This window comes from Sinohyriopsis cumingii, chromosome 18 (genome assembly GCF_028554795.1).
Source record: "Sinohyriopsis cumingii isolate HCF-2022 chromosome 18, ASM2855479v2, whole genome shotgun sequence".
Classification (NCBI taxonomy): domain Eukaryota; kingdom Metazoa; phylum Mollusca; class Bivalvia; order Unionida; family Unionidae; genus Sinohyriopsis; species Sinohyriopsis cumingii.
In genome coordinates this window covers 63931602-63943246 of record NC_142978.1, presented here as the reverse complement: position 1 = coordinate 63943246, position 11645 = coordinate 63931602, and positions in this window count along the sequence as shown.

Here is an 11645-nt window from a genome sequence, read left to right as displayed (position 1 = left end):
GGAAAATTAATACTAAATTCAGGATTAGATGAACTTACCGAGATCATCGTTATCTTTGGCGGAGTTGTGTTAGTCACGATCTGCTGCAGTAATTCTGTCATTATTAATACTTGTATCTTTAATACCGATACCTTCGTCGTATATTTTAGTCATCATTGAAAACTCGAAATCAGATATAATTCCATCACTGAGACTCGCTGATAACAACGAGGATAATTTCGAGTATGCTACCGTCGCTGTGTGTAATTTTATTATGTAATCGGATAATTTTTCGTTCGTGCAAGTACATATTTTTTTGCGATGATATTGAGCACACCTGCAGTAGTTGTTGCTGCTGAAATACAAATAGTTACAGCTACTGGTGCCATCATTGTCACCGCTGATAATATAACACCCGTTCCAGCAACAGCAGCGGATACTGAATAAACAATCACGTCCACGATAACTAATCGTCGTCGATATTTTTTTACTTTTACTGTATATTGTTCGACTTGATCTTTCAGCGCCGCCTGCCATTCACGCGCTTGATTGTACCTGTATTGTGCACCGTCCATATTTTTTTTATGCAGTAACCAATTGAGGTGTTTCAGCTACAAATTCCAAACACCACCAGTAAGATGTTGCGGTTAATTTCTTATCAGCTGCTTCCAGAATAAATGTTTCTTCGGTTCCGCTATTTAATATGATAGTCACAACCCCGGAAAACCTGTCGGTGGAATGACGCCATGGAAACGTTGTAAATATTTCAAATCGCGCAGCACTGAACACGGACAACCTGTACACGCCAGTGACTGTTGCGGTATATTTGATAGTATTATTTTGCTGCGACCATGTTGCAAATCCCGATGATACCGTGTACACGATGTTTGTGATATGTCCGGGAGTTATTCCGGTTGGAATTTTAATCAAGTTGGTTTTGTTAACGATCTCAGGAATCCCCGCTACGACGTTTGCTGTGTTTGTTCGATCGTGTCTAGGTTAGTTTTGATATCTTGCTGTGTTTGTTTGATCGTGTCAATGTTGGTTTTGATATCAGCGAGTTTCATGTCAACGACAAACGGAGTGCCGAAGAATTCCTCTGCGGTTCTTTGATGGTTTCAGCGAAGTCTTGCAAAAGCGCCCACGTGAACATCATACTCAGCCCGTAACGTGGATAATTTATTATCTACGGTACCATAGCTAATGTCAACATACTTTTTCGTTGCAGCATCTTCACCGGATGTTGGATCTCTTAAAACTATTATTTTATTTCCGTTCATGCTGAGTTCACCCGTCATTGTGTCGCCGGTGTTTCTCACATGATTAGCAACGCTTCTTGCAATTTCATCTCTGATGGTTGTAAATGATATACTTGAATCCCTGATTTTGCCGCTGTCAGTGAACACAGGAATATTATCTGTAACTGCACCGAGTACTCGTCGAACTATATCATTCCATTTAATATTGCTCGTTTTTAGTTTACCATATCGATCTTGAAAAATAACAACCTCATCTGGGTCAACTCCAGCCAGGTTCATGATATCAACAAGTTCATCTTTAGGTGCGTACTTCGACAGATCAACGTCAGATTTTATTTTCTTACTGGTAGAAGATCTTCCGTAAATATCAACCATTATAATAAGACCTGTTGTTTAAAACGCTTTACGCGCAACGAATCGGTTACTTGTATAATCATGCACGACTTTATGTGTTTGGATGATTTTGATATAGCGTCGAGTACATTAATTACTTCACGGCCACATATTGGCGGATCTGTCATTATTTGTGTGGGTAGCGTTGAATACCAAACTTTGGAACCTCTGGTTCTTGCGTGGAGTGGTGCGACATACTTGATAAATTCAACGGGTGGAGCTAACCCGTACGAATCAAAATAAACGATTCCACTTGGATCAACCGCGTATGATACCCAATGAGTACCGGGTCCTGAACGTTCATCGAGATTAATAATACCTGTTTCGAGTTTGTTTGGTTGTTTTGGTAATTGATCTCGCATAAAAACACCTCTAAAGGCTTTTATTTTTAATTTTTTAGCAGCATCAAGTAAATCAAAATTTGATGCTGGAGTATCTTACGTGGAAGCCTCAGACCTCTTCCCCAGCGAGATCCGGGTAATCTTAGGCCGCGTCCTTTTTTTTTTGTTATATCGTCCACCAGTAATTTTTTCGAAAACTTTTTTTACCCGCCGCTCCAGCAACACCTAACGCATCAGCTTTTGCTAACGCCGGTGCAGCAGCTGCGACTATCGCAGGTAACGCAGCAGCTTTTGCTGCAAGTAGTGCTGGTATTGCAGCTAATAGTGGGAAAAATCCACCTATTTTAATCATATATTTTATAGCGCTCGGAGAAAGATGTATTTGAACTCCGGTTTTTGATTCTAGGGCTTTATTGAAATGTTTAATCTGATTATTTGTCAACTATAATTTGTTTGGACCACCACTAATCTGATCTCGTTTTAGTGATATTTTAGTTCCGCATTTGTTGGCGGTTTTTGATTGAAGCTTTTTTTACCTGACCAGGAGTCAGAGTAACATTAACATGACCATACGACATTTTTATATAAAATATATTTTTCTAAATAACATTATTAAATATTTTCCACCGGTGCATCAACGACCCTCATTCGACCACTACCACCTTCAAGTAACATGGCTTTATCGCTAAGTATGACCGCGATTGCTCTATAAGGACCATGAACAACCGGTGGACCAACCGCGATTTGTGGCAGGGCATTAACACGAGCTCGAAAGTGTATATCAACGACAGATTGTTTGGATAAATCAAGATGTTCTGGCGAAAAATAATAAATCGGATATAAACCTGTAAAATCTGGTTGTGATATTTGCAAACCAGTATCTATATTTTGATCACGTCCCATGAATGACATTAAACGATGATATGCACGCGCTACATGATTTTGATCAAAATTTAACAATATATCTTCAGCTGGTTCTTGATGTCCATTTATCCGTAAGGAAACTTCATTAACTTCAAGATTGTCAAATATCATATGTGAACGTTCTTGATTATTTATCCTAGCATTAACTTGTAGCGCAATAAAAATATGTCGTGGTGCAGAAACACCTTGCTGTGATGCTATATGCCATGTAAATAAACCAACAATAGAACTTTGAATAGCATCTGTGGTTACTGTTAACCATGATAGCAATGATTTACCGCCTTGATCCATAAAAGAAAGTAATTTTTGTTCCTCAGTGATTGATGGAGTCATTACTGGCATCCACAGTGAAAGTTTTGATATATTCACTTTACCATCAGCAACACCAGCACCTCGCCAGATTGCATCATTATCATCACCTTTCTTACGAGCACAATTGTGTACTTAGCTCCAAAGATGACCTTTCTAACATTTCTGCAAAATCCAAAGATGTGAGACAGTGGAATTGCACATGAAAAATTTCTACTATCTCCCGACAACGATGCTCGGCGTGTTGCAAACCCTAAGTTGTGAGTCGTATTAACATTTTTTATAATATCAAAAGCAGCACCTGGTCTGTCTGCGTCAGCGTGCTCAAAATCAGCTGTTTGTGGATCAGATGCAGTATCTCGAGGTGTCAGTAATTTAGTATACTGAACATGATCAGCGTTGTTGGTAATATCCTTAGCAAACATCATTGTTGGACCAGCTGATCTTGTAAAGTCGTCAGAATATCTCGCTAGACCAATTATTGTTGTGGCAACATCAACATCCTTCTGAATTGATTCAATATTTTTTCCATCAATCATGTATGTGGCGCTATCAAACAACGCCATAATCCCGTTGTTGACAAAACCAACACGTAAATTGATACCATATGGCGTATTAGCTACAACATTCGTTACAAGTCTACCTTCTACTTCAATAAACGCCTCAGCGGGCAAGAAATATCTTCTTGTATCATGAACCTGTAATTCGATTCTCCCCCGCTGATTTGGTTGTCTTGCGTCATAAGAATAAAACTGATAATCACGTATAGATTCATACTTAAGGACAGGTGCCTCCATATCAAATGCTGGGTCTGATTCGCGCTTGAACATTTTATTATAGTTACCATTTTTCAAATGATGATCATCGTCGACGAAGACCGCTTCCTGCTATTAAATTTGCTGTTATATTTTTTTCTGCTTCTTCAGATATCGCCGCTAATTTTTGATTTGCAGCCTGATTTATTATTTTACTTACGTCTGCTGGCATCACCTCAGTACTTGCCAGTTTCACCGGTGGTTGTTGTTTTCGTCGCAGTAATCGTGCTAGTCTTTCTTTGATTGCCGAGAATGCCTTACCAGCAACATTGACAATTGCTCCAGGAGCTTTATCACGAACAATATCAATAGCTTTCATCAATAATTGTTTTGCAACAGGTATTGCTTTTGGAGCTATCCTTGTAAATAATCCCTGAATAACATCACCAGGTCCATCTCCGTAAGTAGCTCTGTAGATTGGTAATCGTGAGTTTACCGCTCTGACCTGCATGGGTCTACGATGATTATCATGTATGATCATCTTATTGTTATTTACCATTTATTTAACAACTAGTCATCAACAAGTTCATCGATAAGTTCTCGGTAAACGCCGATATCCATGATACCACCTTGAAATAATCGCCGACAAATATCAGATGCTTCATTAATTATTTCTGGTGAATTATTTCCGGCACGTTTTCCTCCTATGAGAACCTCTAACCGTGACACATCATTAATGATATTATCAGGACAAATAAAATTATTTCCCAGACCACTACCAGTAGCTCCTTCGTCTGATTTCTTAGATGGTGTCGATCTAAACATTTCTTTAAGTTTCGACACCAGCGGCGAATAAGAAGATTGTTTTTGTTCTGTTTGTTGCAGTGGTGGAGGAAGCTGATACTAGGAGAGTTGTTCTTGTTCTAGTTGTTTCAGTCTCCCTCTGTAAAGTCTTTTTACTTCTTCATTGATAATTTTATATTCTCGACCTTTAGCTTGTTTTTTGTTGTAATATACGCGATATATATATTTAATAAGATTATCATCATTTACTTTTTCATGACGGGGTTTTAAGATACTAGATTTATTGAGTATACTATTTAATATTACCTCGGGTAATTGTTCTTCTTTAGTATTTCTAATTTCTTCAACAACTCCTTCTTTGAATTTTGCAATCAAATCTGCGTTTTTTTCTACTAGTTCGGGTTCATGTGCATGCTCTTTTTGCACGTCGGCAACTTCAGCACGACGTTTTCCAATACTTTCAAGTATTTCCTCACCAACAGGTGGAGGTTGAGCCGCAGCTATATCAACTGGAAGATCTCGTAAAATCTTCTTTGTTTGTTTAGTTCTTGCTATTTTTTCGGTTTGTTCTACTGTTTGTTTTGATACCGGAAGAAGATCCTCTTTGATGACTGTTGTAACTTTCTCAGTAGCTGCAGTGACGGGCTTAAACAGTTTTTAGTGTCCTCTTCGTACTCAACTCGTGCTTCTTGCTGCGGTAGATTTTTTCTAAATGAATCTCGCACGGGAAGGAATTTTTTAATTGCTTCTAATCGTTCTCGTGCTATTCTTGCAGTATGAGATTCTGGATGTATCATTATTTTTAATATAACAATTTTTTAATTAATATAGTAGCAGAGAGGGCGCCTACCAATGTTGGTCGTCCAGTAATTAAACAAAAAAATAAATAAACACGTAGAGTACTTTATTTTTCAGCTACCTTTTCAAGCTAGGGTTTTATTGATGGGGTTGGTTTCAACAAAAAATAAAATCATCTCAAGGAAACGTTTATTTGTGAAAATCTGGACCTTTCTACAGATTTTATGTTTTGTTTGTTTTATTTGTTTGTCGGAATTATATGGTCTGTTCGCCCTCTCTGCTGCTGAAACAGACTATACGCCGGGGAATTTCTTGAGAATATGTTCTAGCGGTAAGTTGACAAGTTGGATCCAATGCTGTTTTAAGGTATATATTTCCATCTTTTATATAATATATTTATTTGTATGATTCTAAAAGATGCATATTAAATCGGATTTTCATGGGTTACCAGTTCAAGAAGGTCAGGGAGCGGGTTTTCATGTTGACATTTAGAAATCACATTTTCAGTTGCATTTCGAGTCGAAATGCGGGATATTTTTGTACAGTTTATGAATATCACTTTCCTTAATTAAAGTACGATCGTTCTTTCTTGATGCAGAAAGGATTTTTGAACAAAAATAACTCGTGATTCAATGTTTACAGAAATGACGTATCGTTGCGCAGAATTAGCCGACGCGCAGAATTAGCCGACATGGAGGTGACTGCTAATACATTAATTACATTGTTATTAACAGAAAGGGTTCGGAATATTGCTTGGTTTTGAGTGACACTAAATGTATCCTCTGGGAGATACTGCTCGCGTGTTGGGCACAAATTTCAGTCCTGTAGCAGGTAAACACGAAGGTATACAGGTATAAAAGTAGCACGAGTTTTGCATGCACGAGTAGACGCGTCAATGAAGAAGGGGGGGGGGGCAGGGTATGGAGAGTGTGGAGGAGAGATGTCGGGTAGGCAGTTAGCATGAAATTATATAAGATAAATAATGTATATAGTATTGTCTGGTGCAAATATCGGCTGGTATATAGTTTCATATCCTTCATTATTTAAATGATGCACTTAGTTTATAAGGAAAGAGAAATTAGGATGTCTCAATTTAGGCAGAGGATTAGGGAGAGAGGAGGTGATGGAAGAGGAATCTGACAAGGGCAATACCCTTCAATGTACGGGATGTGGGGAATCTGATGATAGGAAAACTGTCCTAAATCAAAATGTAATGAAGAATACTACCCATGCGGCCAGTTCATATGTGTGTGTGTGTGTGATTTAGATTTTTAACGTAGCTTTAACAATTTTTCAGTCATATTGCTACGATGTTTGCAGTGTGGCAGTTTATAGTGATGTATAGCACTGGGGTATCATGCCGCAGACATGTAGCATGATGACCCACCCAGTCACATTATCCTGACACCAGGACGACCAGGATAAACACTGTCCTTTTAATGCTGAGCTCCTAGCGAGGGAGCTGTTAGTATCATTTTTATAAGTCTTTGGTATGACTCGGCCGTAGTTTGAACCCGCGACCTCCCGCATCCGGGGCGGACGCTCTAACCACCAGGCCACCGGAGCGGTGCCAGTTCAATTATATTCAAGCAAACTGTCCACACTGCAATAAACAAGAAATCTAGTTTGTGTTGGCATACAGGTTCCCATGATAGTGTGTACAAGGCAAAGATCCACCTTCCCAATGAGACTTTATAGTTTCCAAGACTAACTATGAAGAATGCTTGACTGTAGGTATATCTATAACTTAGGGTATGATAGGGCATGTCATTGTACAAGTGCTAGTCAGTCTATAACATCAAAATTCAAATCTTGGGCAAATTATGTCGGAAATTTCAAATAACACTATTGAACCGAGCGACTGACAACATGGCGGATGGAATTCTTTGGTCATAATTTTTTCGACATCGATTGAAAAAGTTATTGAGCCAACAAATAAAATTGATAAATCACTACAGCTTCTCTTAGAAATTCCACTTATTTAGGGAGTAGGATAGAATATAATAACTATCGCTCATCATTACCGACCAACTTACTTATTTTAAAACACCCACCCACGCTTACAAATTAATATATCTAGGAGAGAAGGGGGAAAGTTATGAGATCAACACACTTACCCACCTCCTAATATCTAATGATTTTATTTTTAGTTTGCTTTTTAAACTTGAAATTCTGAAAACCCCGGAAATTTCTTCTCTATTTTAAAAACCTATTTGCATTTAAATTAATAAATAACGACAATTTATAATAAAAACTTAGATTGTATCCTCCTTGCTTAATAAAAGCGCTTTCATGTAAATATATGATTTACAAATTAGAATTCAGGTTAAGATTATTTTATTCATGTGAAGAAACAGAAAGCAGTACACATCTAATGCTAGATGTTTCAGTTATAAGCCATTTGGTTTAGCTTCTACACTAAGCTGTCGAGGATTGCGACAGCGATTTTGTTACACTTTGTTACAACAACATTTCACCGGAATGTTTCGTGTTTTTATTTTATCCAACGGGAGGTTTTTTTAGCAGCAAGCACGAGTACGTTATGTTTAAAGATTAGGATAATCTAGGCGAAGAGTGAATGACATTTTACAGGAAAGAATGATTTTATTTGTAGCTGGGAATAAGTGAAGGATACTATCCTCGTGTAATCACTGCTTTAGATATAGTCTTTTGAAGTTTAGTGGGCACACGCATTCGAACAAATACGAAAGTATAACTGAAACTAATGAAAGGCAGAGAATGGGTACGGCAATGGCAACTGACACCTGCTGGTAAAATCCAACACTGAACGTACAAACTAACTTATCGAGAGGACGGGGTATGATAGTGTATGATGAGAAACACACCAAGTTACTAGTTACCATGAACGATGTAACCATATCACCGATCCCCTCCTCCTCTTAAAATATATCGATGATAAGATTATGGCTCCATATGCATTGCCACCCAAACCAGCAATCCGAGTTAGAAAGTCAAGATCGTTCAGGAGTAAAAAAAAAATCTCGGGAGTAAAGAAAGTCGCACTGTAGAACAAGAGTAATATTTTATATGCAACATGCGAACATATGTTTACACTGTCCTATTTAGGGACTGGAAGTAAGTAGTCCCTGCAGAGAAATGGACTGAGTTTACCACTGACTTTACTGAATGTATGTTGTCTGAGTTGAAACTAGTGTCAGGCTAAAGATCGAAATCGTCTGCAACTTTCTATTACAAATAGCAGCTTTATATCTTCTATATGGATGAAATTTATAAGATATTATGAGTTAACGGCTTTCAAAATTCAAAATGTTCAGCAATCAACGACGAGTTGAACATCTCACACGGAGAATCGACCGTGTCTGTGATTAATCTCTCATCCCTTTTGGGTAACGGACAACGTTACAAAGTGATACCTGTAGATCAACTTCAGACCCTTAGAAGAAATATAGCAAGGACACTGACAAAGGCACCATGTGTTAAGGGCGTACCATTGTAGGCCGATAAATCGCCCCCTCGCCCGTGATAATACTAATTGGCTGTTTAGGGGCCGATATCACCTATTCATTAAAACATGCAAAACTCTGCAGCCAGTTTTGGCTGCACACATCATTGTGCATTTTATACATTTAACGGTAGTTTTTCGCGGCTCTGGAGCTACCGTCGGCTGAATGGTTCTTTTGGTGGCATGTACATTATATTTCCAGAGCAAATTCTATGTTTGTTGACTTGTAAATCCACGTGAAATTGCACAACCCTTTGTCCTGTGGTCATTTTGAATTTCGCGCTAGATATGGCTGTTACCAATTGCCTATACATGTCTCCAGTGTACGCAGGTTGATTCCGTAAAGATTTGTGTACAGCAAAATTGCACATTTTAATGAACACGTGACATCAGACAACATATCGTCCATTAGTATCAACACAGATTTGAGGGGTGATTTATCGGACTGGCACCACTGTTGTGCGTTGAGCTCAGGCAGAGAAAACAGATGCACCGAAATCGAAGCAATTAGGGGTAAGCATTAAAATCTCACACAAAACCCAAACCACGGAAGGAAAGCAGAGACACCTTTGCAATAAGTTGGGATTTCTAATAAGACTGTGTGCAGACTGCAATTCAAAAAGTGTTTGCCGCTGGCTCTATCCTAAATGTTATTCCACAAATGACACGTTGAAATCTGTTTAGAGGACCCAGTTTTCCAGATTGAAAATAGATCCACATGTACCATAACCAATATCATTTTGATATTATGACCAGAATCAACGAATTTCTCAAATACATATACTATCACTAGAAACGTGACAAAGGGATCTAAGAAAAGTGATCTTCATTAACGTTGTGGAGAGATATGTCGTAGCTGCGTGGCATCGAGTCTTTTGTGTTCCCAAGCAAAAGAGAATGACTTAGCTTGCGGCCGCAAATTTACCTATCAAGCTTGTTACGACTGACAGAAAATAAACGAGTTTGTCAAACACGTGGATCGAATCTTGAATACAATCTCAAAGCCTCACACATTTGTCCACGACATAAACGATGTCATATTTGTCATCACGTCTTTGATTTAGATAAACAGTGCCACAGTCAGATGCATCAAAGTACCAGTCAAATCAATGGACATCTGCAACCTCGATCAAAAAAGTGTATCGTATTTTAAAGAACTGTAGTCTATAGCATACAGTAGTTTGTGGACATAGACACAAGTATTGAATTTCTGTGAAATACCTAATATGAAAGAAAAACAGATGTAAATAAAAGCAATATCACTGTTAGGTACCTATTATTCTGCTACCGCTATTTCCCCCAGAAGCACGAGCCAGGTCAAGCCAATGCATGTGACTGAGCTAGCAAAGATAACCCCACTGCCGAAGACGTCAATGATAAGGGTTTGAATGTCGCAATATATGCAGTTAATGTTCAAAGATATTTTCCTGTGCATGTGACAAACAAATATGGTACATAAACGAACAAGATAACATTGAGTTACATAGTTCTTTGGTACCATGGAATTATCTGAAAGTGCTAAGAACGAACGGATAAATCTTCATACAAAATACAGATTTGAACGGACATTATCTTATTAAATAGTATCGATTACTTACCTTTCTTTTCTGTTCGACTGCTTATGTCGCAGCAATTGCTCTATTTGTTTATTTTTTTTAAAAAGTAATTTACAAGTGCGTGCCCATCTACTAAAAGCATGCCGACACATACGTATCAAATGTTATACTTTCTTGTTTGCTGTTAATAGGATTTCTTGAAATTAAATACTTAGTTCAGAGGTCGAGGTATTTAATAACAAAAAACAATATGCAAAATCACGAAATGCAAACATTACAAAACATTACATTTTGTTATTCTGAACATCCTGGTCTCTTCTTAATCGAATCGAACAACTTCGACTCTCTCAAAGAAACTCGGAGGTAATCGAAGCGATAATTTTCAAATTTTGGTAAGTTTTTGGTGGACGAATATCTGCTAGATGTGCTAAGAACAGATTCTTATAAAATAATCTGTGTTGAAAATAACACTCGATGACGTTTCAATAATCAATTAAATACCTGCACTTTTAAGTTTTAATATAATTCCTTCAACTTTAAAATGAAAAATTGAAGAAATTCAGCTTCAGTAAGATGGAACTGTTGACTACGTTGCTGTCAGTGATGATACGTCATTTACTCATTGTATTGCCAAAGAAAAGTCGTTATGACGTAATAATAACTGGAGGCTTGAGGTCAGTTCAAGACGGTCATTATTTACGTCTGAGGTTGTCCCTAGCATGCAATGGAAAAGGTCGAGGACTAGTCCGAGTTTCCTCTGACCCTTGTCACCCCATTTCTGATATTGGATATTTATGCTGGAGTGTATGGTCAGAGTCCATTCCCTATCGAAAAGTTGGAATTCGCCGACACCATTTGGTGTCGGCATGGGGTAGCCGCTTACTAGCCGGCCCAGCAAACTTGAACGACCTTTCATCGAGATAGACCTGCATGAATTGATAGGAATATGATTTATTTTCTCAGAAATCGTAAGTATAGCATTCGTCATGTCTTTAATCTGCTGACAGACAAGACGAAAGTACATTGGTGCTGAAATTTGACCT